At 36.2% G+C, this 17,983-nt stretch overlaps 1 protein-coding gene across 6 annotated transcripts in view; it reads left to right on the top strand.

The window, feature by feature from the left end:
* MGAT4C (MGAT4 family member C) overlaps positions 1–17,983 on the top strand; it is a 798,266-nt gene that overhangs the window by 91,287 nt on the left and 688,996 nt on the right. For all 6 annotated transcript variants that reach the window (XR_016216228.1, XM_070052672.2, XM_051845736.3 and 3 more), the window contains exon 2: positions 2,038–2,070. The gene's annotated coding sequence lies outside the window, so the exon portion shown is untranslated. The remainder of the gene's footprint in view (positions 1–2,037; positions 2,071–17,983) is intronic.

The following is a 17,983-nucleotide window of genomic DNA, read 5'->3' as shown; positions in this document are numbered from 1 at the left end:
TTCTTGCAAAACAAGTTTAGTCTTATTTTCTTTTAATTATAAAAACTTAGTAATCAACAGTTTTCTTAAGTGAAGAATTATTAACAAAAACCAACATTCAGTATATATTAATAATTCTATTTTGCTACAAGTATGAAATCATTAAATAAAGGATATCTTTGAATAATATAAAATGACGCAGTGCTAAATCAAAGGATATTTGTAGAATAGTTTTTTCATAATCATCTAACAATATGCAAACATATATTTGTATGTTAAAGAATATTAAAACACATAGAAAATATTTGGTGTAGTATGTGGTAGTAGCAATAGCAGTCATTTGTTGTGTAAAATTACAGCAAATATGAATGCTTATATCTTTGTATGTAATTTTATTTTGATTAATTAGTTAACTTTTTTGTTATAAGACTAAGTCTAGGAGGAAGAATTAGAAGTAATATTAATTTTCTTCTTAACTATGCTTTAAAATATATATATATATTCATGAATAAGGTTGTTAATTTTTGTAATACAAGATGGATTCATTTTATTGAACTAGTATTCAAAAATTTTTTCATCTATGTTATTTATATTTAATTCTTCATAAACCTTTTCTGCATTACTGTGATTTTATAATATGATTAACTTTTACTTTCATGAAATTTATCAAAGAGGTAACTTTTTTAAAAGATTTATTTATTTTACATGAAAGTCACAGTTACACAGAGAGAGAAGGAGAGGCAGAGAAGCAGAGAGAAAGAAAAGTCTTCCATCCTCTGGTTCACTCCCCAGATGGCTGCAACGGTCAGAGCTGCGCAGATCCAAAGCCAGGATCCAGGAGCCAGTAGCTTCTTCTAGGTCTCCCACATGAGTGCAGGGGCCCAAGGACTTGGGCCATCTTCCACTGCCATCCCAGGCCATAGCAGAGAGCTGGATCAGAAATAGAGCATCCAGTCTTCAACCCGCGCCCATATGGGATGGTGGCAGTGCAGGCAACGGCTTTGCCTGCTACCCTACAGTGCCAGCCCCAATAAAGTATCTTAATTGTTTAAGCATTATTAAATCATTAACCGAAATGCAGTACATCATATGCAGCCTAGCAGGTGGCAGTTGAGGCTTGTGTATTTTGGGTCCTGCCACCTACACAGGTGATCCAGATTGAATTCTAGGCTCTTGCTTTGGACTGGCCAAGACTGAGAGCTGTGGAGTTCATTTGGGGAGTGAACAAATGGCTAGAAGATATTTCTCTTTGTCTCTGTGTCCCCCTTTTTCTTTCTGTTTTTAGATAAAATAAATAAAAATTAAATGGTAGTAACCAAAAAACTAAGTTATTGTCCTTCCCTGGAACTTCTTCAGCTAATTGTATGGGTACTGATAATTGAGGTTTGGGTCTGTTCTTTCCCCTGGTGATGATATCATTATTTTTATGTGGAGTTACACATCATGACAGTGAATAACAGCATCATCTTTTCATGCATAGAGGGGAAAATACAGTGAGAACACTGATTTATAGTAATAAAAATATTTTAAAAAATTAAAAAAAGTTTTATGAAGGATTCCATAGCCCTTATTTTAGATATTACTTCCTTAGGTTTTATTTACATACTTTGATTGTCACCTTTTCTCATAAAGCACATGGAATTTTCTGTTTCATTGATTTATTTTAAAAGTTCTTATGTTATTAAGTGTATGTACTCTATTTCCTGATCATTATCTCAACTTTTCTCACCATTACTGTCTTCCTTTGGCTTCTGACTTTCCTTTGCATCTTCAGTCATGCATGGCCGTATTTAAGATCTTTGATAACTAATGGTAAATCAGAGAAAATTTTCTGGACCCAAGCCAACCACGTCTTTAAGTGATGCTTAAATATTCCAAGTGTGGCAGCTGCTTATTGATGCATGTGAAAGATCAATAAACACTGCTTACTACCAAAGCTAGAAGAAGTCAAATCAGCTGACTATGTGCAACCCAGCTTTATATAGCTATTTTAAATTCTCATCATCAAGTTATAGCAATATGATTTATTAATCCTTCTGGCATTTTTCTCCCTGACAGTTTCTCAGCTGCTGTTACATCCTTCTTGGATGGGTAAGTACTATATACAATTTTGAAACTGTGCATCAACTTTTATATGGTATTATATTATTTATTTTAGACACTTAGGGTAGGCTAAGTGGGAAAAAAAAGGATTTAACATCATCCAGGATAAAATGCAGAGTTCAAGTGTTCAAGGTATTTGAGAATGAAGAAAGTATGTATTTGGAAATGTGATTACAATCAGATATTTTAATATATCCAACTCAGAGGAGGTTAAAACTTAAACTGACATCACCAGTTGTTCAGATCATAGCATTTTACTCAAAATTTTACTTTCAAATCTTCTGCAGTCTCTTAAGAATATTTAAATATTTTGGCTTAGGAGATTTTTACTGTATTGTCTATAAATACACACAAAGCTTTGTTATTTTCACATTAATTTAAAATTATTGATGATTCTCCATTGCCACTCACCAAAGGTGGGTTTTATTTCTATGTATCTATCATTTTAATAAATTACTATTGAATTAGATTTTATGTTGCTTACATATCATACATACTGAACACAAACAATAAAAACACTACAGTCATTTAAAGATGTATACTTTAGTATACACCTGGATCAATGATTTAATACAGGAGAGCTGTAAACATGACTGTGTTACTAAAATCTATAGAGAGAAAAGAAGGACATTTGAATTCTGTGGTTTCCTTTGTCTAGCAAGCATTTTTAACATGTGAACAGACAGATTTCTTCATACCCGTGAATCCAGAAGGCATTCAAGCATATACAATTCATTAAAAAATATATTGTCAACCACTGATTTACACAGAAACTTTATTCTGATGGGCAATTCACATTTTGGGATCTATATCTCACCTGTTGCCTGTGTATTGATATTCCTCCCCTGTAGTTTTATATCTTCAGTTAGAGAAAAATATATTGTGGGAAATAATGTGGCTTCATTAGATTGATGCATTTATTTAAATTTTTTTTAAAAATATAGTTTCTTTCATGAAATGATCTCACTCACACTTATGTTTCAAATAATCTTTGCCAAGTAATAAATCATGTTTCTGTAATGATTATTTAAATTTTTGAGTAGAGTATCTATTTGAAATTTCTTCTGTCAATTAGGAAAGACTTTGTAACCTTAAACACTGGACTTTCTTCTCTGAAATTTTTGAAGTGTGGTTGTGTGTGTCCTCAATTACAAAGATGGGTTCTGTCATCATATTTTTTCATAGAAGCAAAACAAAGGGTTATTTCCTAAACATCTAGGGAAAATGTAACTGTAATGCAACTTAAAATGTGTGCCAACCATGGAAACAAACTTGTTAAGAACCGAGGATTTTTCACCAACTTCCTAGAAAGTCACCTAGTGTGTCTCATGTATTTAATCGTGGTTTCTGTAACTGCAGGTGAGTGTACAGCATCAGAAAGGGGCATTGGTGAGTCTAGTCTCTATCTGTACAGCTTCTTATGGAATCTTCATCTGCTTTTATCTAACTCAAATCAAGATTGCTTGCACTTAATATTCTTAATGTTAAGAATGGTGATATTGGGGCCGTCGCCTTGGCTCACTTGGTTAATTCTCTGCCTGCGGCACCAGCATCCCATATGGGCACCGGGTTCTAGTCCTGGTTGCTCCTCTTCCAGTCCAGCTCTCTGCTGTGGCCCAGGAGGGCAGTGGAGGATGGCCCAAGTGCTTGGGCCCTTGCACCCGCGTGGGAGAACAGGAAGAAGCACCTGGTTCGTTCCTGGCTTCGGATTGGCGTGGCACCGGCCATAGGGGCCATTTGGGGTGTGAACCTTTCTCCCTGTCTCTCTCTCTCACTGTCTATAACTCTACCTGCCAAATAATAATAATAAAAAGAATAAAAAGATATTCTTCCCTAAGATTTAGAGAAGTTTTGAATAATCAATGGAAAATAATTGAGTAATGATTCATTTTCACATGGCTCCTTGTTCATGAATAAAGAAGAAAATGTGGTATATCCTATCTTTTAAATAGCTTAGAACCTCAATTTCAGTTTCTTTGCTAAAATACAAGGTAATGTCAGAGGCTTGGATATTTGACTTTGAAATTACTTCTTTTTAAGCTATTGATTTTTTTTTTTTTTTGACAGGCAGAGTGGATAGTGAGAGAGAGAGACAGAGAGAAAGATCTTCCCTTTGCTGTTGGTTCACCCTCCAATGGCCGCCACAGCTGGCGCGCTGCAGCTGGCGCACCGCGCTGATCCGATGGCAGGAGCCAGGAGCCAGGTGCTTTTCCTGGTCTCCCATGGGGTGCAGGGCCCAAGCACTTGGGCCATCCTCCACTGCCTTCCCGGACCACAGCAGAGAGCTGGCCCGGAAGAGGGGCAACCGGGACAGAATCCATCGCCCCAAACAAGTGCCAGTGCCACTAGGTGGAGGATTAGCCTACTGAGCCGCGGCGCCGGCTAAGCTATTGATTATTATCAAAATCTTTTTAAAGGAAGATAGTATTGATTTTTAAGCTGTTCAGTAATTTTATAACATTATCAAAATCAGATTTTAATATATTTAGATTTATTTATTTGACAGGTATAGAGGCAGAGAGAGTGAGAGTTAGAGAAATCTTTCATATTTTACCTGTTGTGTTACTCCCCAAATAGCTGCAACAGCTGGGGCTGGGTATGGATGAATCCAGGAGCCTAGAGCCTTATTATCTATATCTCCCCTGTTGAGTGGCAGGACCCAGGCATGTTAGCAGGAAGCTAGATTGGAAGCAGAGTAGCTGGAACTCCAAACACTACTTGTATATGGGATTGGGCATCTCAAGTGACGCTTAACCTGCTGCACTAAAACGACTCCCATATTCTACTTTTTGAAATGAGAAAACATTTTTAACTTCATTTTGAAGTCATTTGAATGAATTAATGTGATTTTTATTACTACATATGTCATGCAATATTAGGCAATTGTTAATTTGTAGATTTTTTTAAATTTTATGAGATCTTAAAATGATTTATGTATTAAACTGCTAATTAAAACTCTACAAAGTGCTAGCCAAATGAAAGTGAAAGCTTCAAAAGATAGTTCTGAAATTAATAATAAAAGTAAAGCAATAGATTACCCAGTTTTTAAAATACTGGTTAATGAGCAAAAATTAAATTTGGAAAATTATTAGATATATCTGATGTTCCAATAGAGGTCAACTATATAATTATAACTTCACAATCTGGGTAGGCCAGCAATGTTAGGAGGTCATAAAGATATATACATATGGAAATATGACATGGTACCCCAATATATGAACATTTTTTATATGTCCATCAAAAATTTAAAAACTAATGAATTAAATTTTAAAAATGATGTTTACATCTTAAATCTAACAGGTAATGATGGACTGTTACAGTGCCCATTTGACCATTAACTATTTTCAACCAGAGGTATTTATAGTGTGTTCATTTAAAATCATAATAACTACTTGTTTAAAAAAATTATGTGTAGGTACACATAGGCAATATTGGAAAATATATATTTGTTCAGTTTTGATTTTTTTTCAGTATGTTATTAAAAAGGTTTGTACTGAGGTGGGTGTTTGGCATAGTGTTTAAGATGTCACTTGGGATACCCAAATTTCATGTGAGAATACTTAGATTCATATCCCAGCTCCACTTCTAGCTTCCTGTAAGCATGCATCCTGAGAGTTGACAGCTCAAGTACTTGAATTCCTGCCACCCATACTGAGTTCCTGCCTCCTGGATTTGTCTTGGTCTAGCCGTGGCTGTTGTGTGAATTTGGGGGATGAACCAGCAGATGGGAAATCAATCAATCAACAATCAATCAATCAATCCTCTCTCTCTCCCCCTCTTTCTATCTGTACTTCTCTTTGCCTCTCATAAAATAAATAACTTAAAAAGAACTTTGCTTGAGTAGTTAACAAAGAAAATGTTGATCCTATAGAAATATGGAGAAGAATGATGATTACCAGAGTCAGGAGGTTCAGGGCCTATTTATAGGGAAGATTTTGGTCAAGGGATACAAAATGCCATTAAGTTCAGGAGAGGTATTGTACAACATGGTGACTATAATTAAAAATATATTGTGTTTTAGAAAAATGTGAAATGAGTAAATGGAAAGTGTTTTCATAAAGAAATGGTAACAATGTAGGTATTGTATGTTAATTATTTAGATCTAGTCATTCCACAATGTATATTCTGTACTTCAAAACATGTTGTATATAGTAAATATGTACAGTTTTCTGTTTATTTAAAAATAAAAATTTCAAAAATTTGGAAAAAATAAAAATTATATTGCATGCATATTTTAAAGAACAAATGCATGTCTAAAGAAAGATAATATTTCACTGTCCTCTTTTAATTGTTAATAGGAAAAATATTTTAGTAAGTATACTTGAATACAATTTGCTAACAGAATTCCACAAACCTTTTAAGATATGAAAAGTTTAATTACATGTTCCTTGTAGTATTAAATATGTCCCAGTATACATTATTAAAATTGTTATTTTTATGTATTTTTATTTATTTTAGTCTCAGAAGACTAAAAATGGTTATAATATTTTGAAAATTTGAATTAGTTTTTTTTCTAATTTAAACTATAGTATAGAGAAAATAATAAGGAAAAGGAAACCATATGTGATGAGTTAAATTGTATTCCTCTCCTACCAAATTCATATATAGTCCCCTAGATCCTCAAAATATGACCTTTTTTTGAATTAGTGTCTTTATAGAGATAGTCAAGTTAATAGGAAAACATGAGGGTGAGCCCTAATCCAGTATGACAGCTATCTTTATCCAAAGTGGAAATTTGAACACACAGAGGGATGACAACATACAGAGACAGAGGGATAAAGTGACCACTTACAAGCAAAGGAATGTTTGAAGATACCAAGGCTAGGAGTTTCTCTGTCACTGCCAGAATAAACATCTTGATTTTGTTCTTTAGCTTACAGAATTGTGAGGAAATAAATTTTGCAACAAATTTTACAACAAATTTGTGGCATTTTGTTACAACAGCTCTATAAGGCTAATACAGTCTCCTAAAAATATTTCATGACTGAGGTAGTGATTTAACCTTTATAATAGCCACATTGGCTTAAAAAGAATCTATGTAAGAACTTGGACACTGAGTTATGAATTTTTGAAGTGTAATGAGGAAGCTAGCAATATTAGTCTGTTATTCTTAAAGTTCAAAGAGGAATACCAACTTTCTTATCTAATTATTATATAAATTACTGAATAACCATTTGTGCTGTGACTGTTGTGGTGTAAAATAGTTGTACAGACTTGGAACATGAATTCAACCTCAGCACTATCTCTTTGTTCTTCTCGAGAAATGGGAATAAAGGGTGGGACACACGGATTTAGAATGTATCTGAAGCTGGAGGGCACATGTTTTTTGTATGAATACCACATCTCCTACACTAAAATAACCCAGACTATTTCATGTGTGTTAATTAGTGGAGACCCAACTTCCAGCCCTTCACAACCAGCACAAACAGAATGAGCATTGGATAACTCAGGTCTATAAAATCAGAGTTCACTATTTCCTTGGTGAGAGAAATTGATGTAGAGGCAAACAAATAAACCAAATCAAGTCACTATCTGCTTTTGTCTCTGTTTGAAGCTATGATGGAGCTGACTACAAGAAAACTAAAATATAGAGACCAGAGGCCCTTTGTCCTGGGTCGAATACCAAGAGTAATAACATCAGCCAAATTTACTTAACCAGACATCTATTACATTGGGGTTGATCTTGATAAAACAAATAAACTATTGACTTAGTAGGATATGATACTTTGGGACTTCAGATCATTTGCTGAGGCAGCCTTGGTAGTATGCTTGATTGAGTCCAAACGTGGTGATCAACATATTATCAGAATGTGTTAATCAAGGAGAAAATAATTAGTACATGTTTTTACAGTGTGCCTGTGTGTATGCATATGTATGTGTTTACTTTTTCTGGGATAACTTTATTACCAGGAAAGACTGCAAGTGACTTCTAAGTTATCAAATTTTTGTTGGACTCTTAAGAATGGACTTTTACATCAAATACTTAGCTGCTTTCAGGATACTGGTTCTGTGTCTTGCTATTGTCTTTTAAGGATCCTTGGAGAAGCTGTTTGCATAAGGCACTATCTAGCTTGCAGCAACACTAGATTTCCCTGTCTTCTGTTTTGCACCCTGCTTGCTTCCTGTTATGCGTAGTTAACAGTGCCCTCCCTCCTGCTGACATCCTCATTTCTCTACCTCTTGAGATCACTGATGGGAATAAAGAACCATTACTAAACAATGACTGCAAAGTGCTGAAGTGCTCACCCAGCCAAAAGATTCTTCTGTTTACTGTCCTTGTTTTTTATGTTAATATTTACTTAATCTAGGTTATGAAAGCATGACATACGGGGTGCCTTCCCAACACCATGGAAATAAATATTATCCACAGTTCTTCCTATCATTAAATGACATGACATTAATAATATCTGGGCTAATGATTCCATGCACACCAAATATCACAGTAATGTCTCTAGATTTACCCTTTTAAAGTAGGACATTGAAGTCACTGATGCATGTACGTTGATGCATGTGCTGTACATTATAAGTGGAATACATTTACACAGTTGGAGACCCAGTTTGGACACATTAATAGATTCCACACATATTTTATTTTTTTATAAATTTAAGGTATACACACATTGGATTTAGGAATTTAGTGATTCTTCTCCAACCTACCCTCCCTCCTACCTGCACTTCCACCCTTCTTCCTCTTCCCTCTCCTATTCCCATTCTTATTTTTTACTAAAATCTGTTTTCAGAGCCGGCGCCGCGGCTCACTAGGCTAATCCTCCGCCTTGCGGCGCCAGCACACCGGGTTCTAGTCCCGGTTGGGGCGCCGGATTCTGTCCCGGTTGTCCCTCTTCCAGGCCTGCTCTCTGCTGTGGCCAGGGAGTGCAGTGGAGGATGGCCCAGGTGCTTGGGCCCTGCATCCCATGGGAGACCAGGAAAAGCACCTGGCTCCTGGCTCCTGCCATCGGATCAGCGCGGTGCGCCGGCCGCAGTGCACCGGCCGCGGCGGCCATTGGAGGTTGAACCAACGGCAAAGGAAGACTTTTCTCTCTGTCTCTCTCTCTCACTGTCCACTCTGCCTGTCAAAAAAAAAAATCTGTTTTCGGTTAACTTTATACACATTAAGATTAACCCTACACTAAGTAAAGAGTTCAACTAATAGTATGAAAAAAAAAAAAAAGTATTCCTCAACAGTCAAGACTAGGGCTATTCAAAAGTCATCACTTCTCAAAGTATCAGAAGCCTTGTGATCACTTTAAAACAAGAAGTCAGATGGTTCACCACGTATAATAATCAAATTCTGAACCTAGTGTAAAGTTAAATATTTTTTCTCTTTCCCTTCAGGGAGTTTGTAGTGAGAAGGCATTAAGGTGGTTCTTAACAGCATTTTGGAGTGCACACTCAGCTTATTAAGCAAGGGTATTTCTGCATCCATAGTCAAAGTAGGAGAGGGAGTAGAGAAATTTTCTAGTGATCAGTAGATTTTAAAGATATAGTCCTACCAGATGGATTGCTGTGCCCACACTATTTTGATTTGCTTGTGGAGCATTGCTGTGGCTCTCTCAAGTTTCTCCTGATGGTCCCCAACCTTGATAGGCAAAAGTCTCTTTAATTTTTTTTAACTAACCCTCAAATGCTCACATAGTATATACCTTTAGTATTTTGTTTAAAAAAAGATTTTATTTATTTTTTTGAGAGGTGCTATTTCAGACAGAGAGAGGGAGGGAGAGGGAGAGAGGTCTTCCATCTGCTGTTTCACTCCCCAGATGGCCACAACAGATGGAGCTGGGCAGATCCAAAGCCAGGAGCTTTCTCCAGGTCTCCATGTGGGTGCAGTGGCTCAAGTACTTGGGCCATAATCTGCTACTTTCCCAGGCACATCAACAGTAAGCTGCATCAGAAGTGGAGCAGCTCGGGACTCAGACCAGTGCCCATATGAGATGCCAGCGCTGCAGGTGGAGGCTTAGCCTACAGCACCACAGCACTGGCCCCATATACCTTCAGTCTTGAATAAGATCTTCAGGTACTTTAATTAAGGTCATCCTTGTAGAAAACATCCATATTGGCCGGCGCTGCAGCTTACTAGGCTAATCTTCCGTCTGCGGCGCTGGTACCCCGGGTTCTAGTCCCGGTTGGGGTGCCAGATTCTGTCCCAGTTGCTCCTCTTCCAGGCCAGCTCTCTGCTGTGGCCCGGGAAGGCAGTGGAGGATGGCCCAAGTGCTTGGACCCTGCACCCGCATGGGAGACCAGGAGGAAGCACCTGGCTCCTGGCTTCGGATCGGCACCAGTGCGCCAGCTATAGGGGCCATTTGGGGGTGAACCAACAGAAGGAAGACCTTTCTCTCTGTCTCTCTCTCTCTCACTGTCTAACTCTGCCTGTCAAAAACAAAACAAACAAAAAATCCATTTTTAAATGAAAAAACCATTGTTTTTTGCTGCTTCCACATGTGATGTATAAGATCCTTGAGTTTCTGACCCACAATACTAGCAAATCTGACTATTTTGCATTTGCTGCCTTCTACTCTGCTTCTCCTTTAGCATTCGTAAGCATGAGTCATGAACTATGCTACTGTGCCCCCACAACCTTCAGTGAGCACATATCAGCATCTGTGGCCTGTCAGTTGCTAGCATTGATTTCGGATTAGTTTTAGGCCTCATTTTTTAATGTGGTCATTAGAGAGATTATGGGGAAAGAGTATATAAAGCCGTTCAGGTAAAAAGAAATCTACCTTAAAAATTCTATACTTTTTCCAACTCTCAACCATTTTATGTCTTTGATATGAATGAGGAGATTCACTTTAATTATCTGTTTGAATTTCTATAAATTATGTTTCATGTTGATGACTAGACCAAAATTTTATTTTTAATGCTTTTTTATTGGTATTTATTTTAGTATTTTGTTTCCTATTTTAGAATTTCCCTCAACTAATGGGTAGTTATGACTGTGTTACAAACTATGTTCTTTCTTCCTTTTGTTTTTCCTATTTTTCCTATTGTTCTTGACACAGCTAAGCCATCATTAATAATATTGGATAGATGATTGAATAAAACTTCAAAAAAGACAAAGGAGTGTTGGGAAATAGAACATGATGAGGAAAAAATAACCCATATTAAGACAATATAGACATTGAAATTAATAGGACCTAATTGGTGTCGTCCTTTAAAATAGTGGTAACATGTAGAGTACTACAGTAGCCTTAAAGTGTGTCACCATTTCTTTGGTTTTCCTCTCATCAGATGATCACACCTGTTGAGTCCACTCCCCTTTAAACTGCTTCAATAAATAAATAAACTGAAGAATACTTGATAAGTTGGAGGCTAGATTAGAAAAGGCCATACACCTTCTGTAGGCCTCTTCAATAAATAAATAAGTTGCAGAATAATTGATAATTCGGAGGCTAGTTTACAAAAGGCCATATAACTTCTGTATGCCTTTCTTGGGACACTTTCTGTGGGAGACTTCAGCTACCAAAAAATCCAGCCACCCCAAAGATGCTGTATTATGATAATAAAGCAAGAAAATTGGAAAAGGAATTTCTTAATTTTTAAGCCAATTTTAAAGGAAGTGTAGTCATGATTATCTTGGTTCTTACCCTCTATTAACCTACTTAAAAATGTCTCTCACTTTTGTCTCTCTAAACTGTGAAATATTTTCAAATTATAACCTGGATTCTAATCAAAAGCTGAATTCAAGTTAGTTCTTTTTTCAAGCTGTCTAAAGGTTGTGTTTTATAGACTTTCTCAAAGAGACAAAAATCTTTACCAAGAATTGCTGTATTCCTAACAGATGTTCACTGAAAATTGCTAAGAACTTTAAGAACTTTTACCACAGCCACCTTCAAAGGAACCCAAACAAGGAAAGAACTTTTCCCAGTGAGATCTGTGGGTGTGTATTTTCTCTAATAGAATTGAAAATTGATTCATGAAAAATCCACAGAGGTCTAAAGACATTTTGTCAGGTTAAACTGAAAGGACAGAGATAGTATAAAATTAAAGAGCAGTTGAATTCCCAAAATCTATGAGCAGGAGGCTGGTTTAGAGAATCAGCTGCAAACACCGATCATTTCTCAGGTGAAGGGAAGGGTAACTCAGACAGAATCAAGACCCAGAAAGCAGATCCAAGGGATATGGAAAATCATTCCCAGTGATATACTCCATTGGACATAAGAATGGCTGTGAAATAATGGCTCTGTCTTCTTCACATTTTACCTGGTAGTTAATGGGAGAACAGTTATACTATATACAGGCCACCACTATATGATGGCTATATGGTGAGTAGCTGATTTGTCTCTTAAAGTCATAGGTCTTCAGACTGAGAAGAAAAATACTGATGGAGTTATATCCAAGCAACTACACTCAAGGAACTTCATATGTACCTGGGCTTATTTTGGATAACAAGATACTCAGACCTGATACTGAAGTAAATGAAATATCTAAAGATCCTGAGAGGGAGTTTATTTTGTATGTAAAAAATAAATAAATAAATGGAAGAAACAAGTGATTGTGCCCTTAAGTTCTTTGATACCACCCAACCTTTCATGAGGCAGGGCCAGTGTTAACTCTCCATGAACCTGGAAATGAAATTATCTGTGCCTTTAAAACAGAATACTATAGAAGGATGTATTTTAAAAATATATTTATATCAAGGGAATAAATTTCATGTAAATAAACAATAAAATCTCAAAATGTCAATTTTGTTCAGAAGGATGTATTTAACTTTGGAGACAAATATTTTTAGCTTTGGCAATGTTTCTTGTGACTTCTCTGAAAGGCATCAACCACCATATAAAGAAACTCAGTTACCCTGAGGCTACCTTGTGGGACCAGGTGGCAAAACTATATATAGAGAGAAAAGATGTCTAAGCATCCCCAATTGTTCCAGCACTAGCTGTTTGAGTTTTCAGAGCCCAGGCATCAGATATGCAAGTGGTAAACACTTTAATGATAGCCCTTAACTCAATAACTATTTGACTTCTACTGCATGAAAAGCACAGACAAGAAAAATTGACTAAATACACACACATAACTACTAGATTCATGTACAAAATAAATGATAGCTACTGTTTAACCTAATGTTTGGGGCAATCCCTCAGCAATAGATAACCAGAAAAAAACAGTAGATAAGCAGAGCAAGGACTATTGAAATATTGTTAACATTTTTTTTCTTCAGAAAGTACACAAACTATGTGTCATTTATTTATAATTTTTCACTCTTGGTTGCCTAGGTCAGAATTTCTTAGCAGGGGCACTGTATATATATCTGTGGTCAGATAACTTTTGTTGTGGGGTACTACCCAATGCATTGTTCAACAGCCACCCCTGGCCTGTGTCCACTGGATGCCAGCTGGCATAAACGTTGTGATGACCAGGAGTATCTCCATACATTGACAAATGTCGCCTGGGACAAATTCACTTCTAGTAGAGATTCACTGCTATAGTTGAATTTAAGGATAGAATAGTGGGAGAAAAAACATCTTGATAAAGTGTATTGCTGGAGACCAGCTCCAGCCAGTTCAGGGGCCCCAAGGTGTGAGAGGTGTCGGCGCTCGAAGAAATGAGAGACACAGCAAGGCTGATGGCATGGCTCTGGCTTTCGAGCACCAGACTTTATTTTTATATCATAAGCCACATAATGATTCTTTCTCCTTACAATGAAAAGCCTGTTGTCCATTTTTTCTAATTACAATTTCTTTGATTTTCAAGGGCATATTTAGAGCATGGGTAACAATCACAGACAGGTGCAAGATAACAGGCTGCCCACACAAGCCAAGGCCTCGAGTGCTGCTGAACTATGCAGAAATTGGCTACATAGGCTAGAATAGTACCTTCCTAATCTAATCTTTACTAGAAGCCCCAAGTTCAAAGTAGACCCTTTTTAAAATGTATCCCCTATTTGCAGTTTTTTCTGTAATTCTTTAATTTCTTTATTGCACGTATTTAAAGGTTTACTTAGATCTATTCTACAGTTTTGACATCCTAACCATTGTAGCATTTGTAGCAATAGTGAATTAAAGCTTTATTAACATCTATCTTTATTCTAGTGGGAAGTATATACCAGAGAGCCTGTTGTCTTTTAATTCTTTTCCACAAGTAGCTCAACCTTGCATAAAGCATTAACCCTTTCTCTTACACTAACATTCTGCTTGATTAGAATTCTACAAAGCAATGGACATTTTGGAGGTTATGAGACTAAGTGCTCTTCCCTAAAATTAGGAATACAGCAATCAATAGCAGGACCACCAGGAAGCTCCGGCTTGTAGCTCCCATCAAACCTAAAACCACCAAGAGGACCGCAGCTGTCCTTCTCATGCCTCGCTGAGACAGACCTTCTGCCGTGACCTTGTCAGCCAGCCGAAGTTGCCTTGGCCTCATCGGTGTATAAAATTTCATGATCAAGTAGTCAAAAAATCATATCAAATCTCCTATTATTAAACCATGAAATAGAGATACTACGGGAACAATGAAATTTTAGAATTATAGTGTTTTCAAAGTCATTGAACTGTCTGTACCTCCTATACCTTTATAAATACACATAAGTGTGTTTCCTTAAGTTATAACATTATTGATGCTCACCTTGACTAATTGTCTAATTTCTGGCATTTTGTTTATTTCATGCTTCAACTGCTTTTTTCATGTGATTTTCTATTGTCCCAAAGAAAACTTTTATGAATTAATGATTTTCCAAGAGATGAGTTTTATCCCTCAGATAAACCTATAATTTAGTATTTTTGGTTTTCCAAAATACTTATCAAGAAACAATCAGTAATTGAAATTAATTCAATATGCTGTACATTTCTGATGCATGATTCACCTCTAAATTTTAATGATAATAGGGGCCTATGCTGTGGCACAGCAGGTTAAAGCCCTGGCCTGAAGCGCTGGCATCGCATATGGGCGCCGATCTTAGTCCCGGCTACTCCTCTTCTGATCCAGCTCTCTGCTATGGCCTGGGAAAGCAGTAAAAGATGGCCCAAGTCATTGGGCCCCCACACCCACATGGGAGACCCCGAAGAAGCTCCTGGCTCCTGGCTTCAGATCAGCTCAGCTCTGGCAGTTGTGGCCATCTGGGAAGTGAACCAGTAGATGGAAGACCTTTCTCTCTCTAGCTCTGACTTTCAAATAAATAAAATAAATCTTAAAAAAATTCATGATAATAATTAGATAGCAGCTTACCATTTAGGAAAAAAAAAAGGCTATCAGGATTGCGGGACATGGAGAAGGAACAAAAGGATTAGATTTGGGCTGACACTAGATGTTAAAAAAAAGGGTCTTTGTTTTTTTCAGAAGCATCACTATTTTAAGTTATTTAACATCATTTCCTAAATGTTCATTTTTGTTGAGTCTATATTCTTGGGCATTTAAGAGTGGACTCTGCAGTGTGTTGTAATTTGTTATGTTTGCCTCAAACATTGTTCTCTAAACAAGTGGCTTAGTGTAATACTTTTGATTCCTTCCCCCTGCCCCGAGTTGTGGGCAAGAAGATGTATATTGGCTACAAGCAAAATAATTTATTTTTCTACCCCAAAGCCAATGAGCGTATCATTATTTCCTAACGTTTCTGTTTTAAATACTGTTTGTCACAAGTCATGAGAAGCTGCAGTGGATTAGTACAAATCCATCTTCTTTATTGGACAGTTTAAATCCATCACGAGAACAATGGGAGCAGCTCAAGTGTAGAATAGTCATATACTGAGAGGCGGTGAGAAGACTCAACTACAGTCTTAAAGGACAGAGGATTTCCTCACTTCCCTACTGCAAGCTTGCTTTTGTTTCTCCTGGAACTTTAAGCTAGTACCTCATTCTGACTTTACTTTCAAGTATACAAGACATTATCTTTTTTTTTGGTAATTGGCATGTCACTATTATAAGGTATATATCTGTCATCCGTTGGCAGCTACCACTTATCAGTGGAATAGGACATCCGTTGCACAGAGCATTCAAATAGATTAAATCCATTTTTCTCCTTTTTATAAACTTTACATAGTGCAATGATATATAAATTGATTTGTAAACTATTTATAACTTCAAGATGGGTTTGCCCTCTTCATTTTTCAGGAGGGAAAGGAGTTGTAAAGCTGAATAGATATGGCACGCCAGTACATTTACCCTTATCTACCTGCTTTTCATTTTAATGTTACTTTCCTTTTTACAAGGGCAAGATGTTAAATGAGAGGAGATAATTTATATTTTGTCACATTTGCTTTCAAAGACTAATGAACACAAGCAAAAGAAATCAAAAATAAAATATTAAACAGAGCCAGCTAAAGAACTAGAAGCAGTCACTCACTATTTTAAATAAAATTTTATTGCATTTTTTAAATAAAACTAGTTTCTTATGATTCAATTTGGCACAAATTTAATGATTTTAACTACTTTAAAATTAATAATTTTTTTCATATCCATATCACCTTTAGCAGATTGCTGATAATCTATAAATGTCATTGACAGTGTGTAGTTCACTTCACATCGTTCCTAAAACCATCAGAACATTTTTTAGGCTGGTAACAAACATAATACAGTATGCCAATACACTATGTAGTAATAAACCTTAGATTATAAATAGATTTAATAATTTCAGATGAATAAATGGAAACAAAAAGTAGCATATTTCCTAGTTTGAGTCATGTTTTCTTCATCACAAACAGATATAAGATACTTGATTTCAAAATATGTTTTTACAAAAGACCATGATTTTTGTTTTTGAAATCTAGATAACCTGATTACTAAACTTTAGGTGTTCATGTACAAGAATATCCTAAAACTGATATTAATTTAAGACATCAAGTAAGTCTAGATAAATTATGCTATACTTCCAAAGTAGAACAAATAGACTTCCTTGCGCATACATTGAGTAAATATTGACCAGGAAGAGAAATGAACACAAGAATATTGCTAAAGAATCAGAGTGATAAAATCAGGCAGATTTGAGATTGCAGCTTAGGTGTGAAAATTTATTGTTCTGTGAATAATTTTTCAAAATCTTCATGATCACAGACTATACTCCAAAATAGAACAAGATTGCCTTTTAGAAAGTTTAATTTTATTCAACTATAATATACATATAGAAAATATATAGCTCCATGGATGTTTAAAAATAAAATTCAATCATATAATCAGCACATGGAGTAAAAATAAAAATAAAAACACGGAATATGATGGCAGACAGAATCTCCCCTAACACTCCTCACTGTCAGCCATGAACTCTCTCAGCCCAAGAATAGCTTCTACCCCAACATCTTCTATTTTGTTATTTAAAATTTTTGTGTAATAGTTGTACATTTTTATAGGACACAGCACAATGTTTCAAGACGTATGCATAGCATAAAGCAAACAAGCCATAAAACTAGCTGTTCAATTCCCTCATCTGTTCTTCAGGCTTGTATCCTACCAGCTCCTAGTTCCAGTTCTTTATATACTACATAATACAGTATTGTGAACTAGAGGAAACACACAGTCCTATGGAATGCAAGAACTTGCTACTTCTAAGCAATAGTGTTTTGGAACCTGTTACTGGATCTCCCTCTAGCCCCAAATCCCCTTTCCCAATCTCTAATAATTAGTATTCTAAGTTCATATAGACTACTATTTTCAGCTTCCACATCTGAGGACAAACATGCAGCATTCGTCTTTTTGTGTCTGGCTTATTTCATGTAACTTAATGATCTCTGGTGGCATCCATTTGCTGCACATGACAGGGAATGGTTTTAGCTCCATTGTCAAGGATAAGTTGGTTATAGACATGTGCATTCATTTCTGGGGTTTCTTTTCTTTTCCATTGGTCTACAAGCCTGTTCTTTATGCTAGTGCTATTGTTGTTTAAGTGGCAATAGCTCTATAGTAGGTCTTTAAATTTGATATTGTAATTCTTTCTGCTTTGTTATTTTTGTTCTAGATTGCTTTTGCTATTCAG

The sequence above is a fragment of the Oryctolagus cuniculus genome, chromosome 11, assembly GCF_051225735.1.
Source record: "Oryctolagus cuniculus isolate XC-2025 breed Fujian yellow rabbit chromosome 11, ASM5122573v1, whole genome shotgun sequence".
Lineage (NCBI taxonomy): Eukaryota > Metazoa > Chordata > Mammalia > Lagomorpha > Leporidae > Oryctolagus > Oryctolagus cuniculus.
Note: the sequence above shows the minus strand (reverse complement) of the source record. Positions and strands in the feature narration are given on the sequence as shown.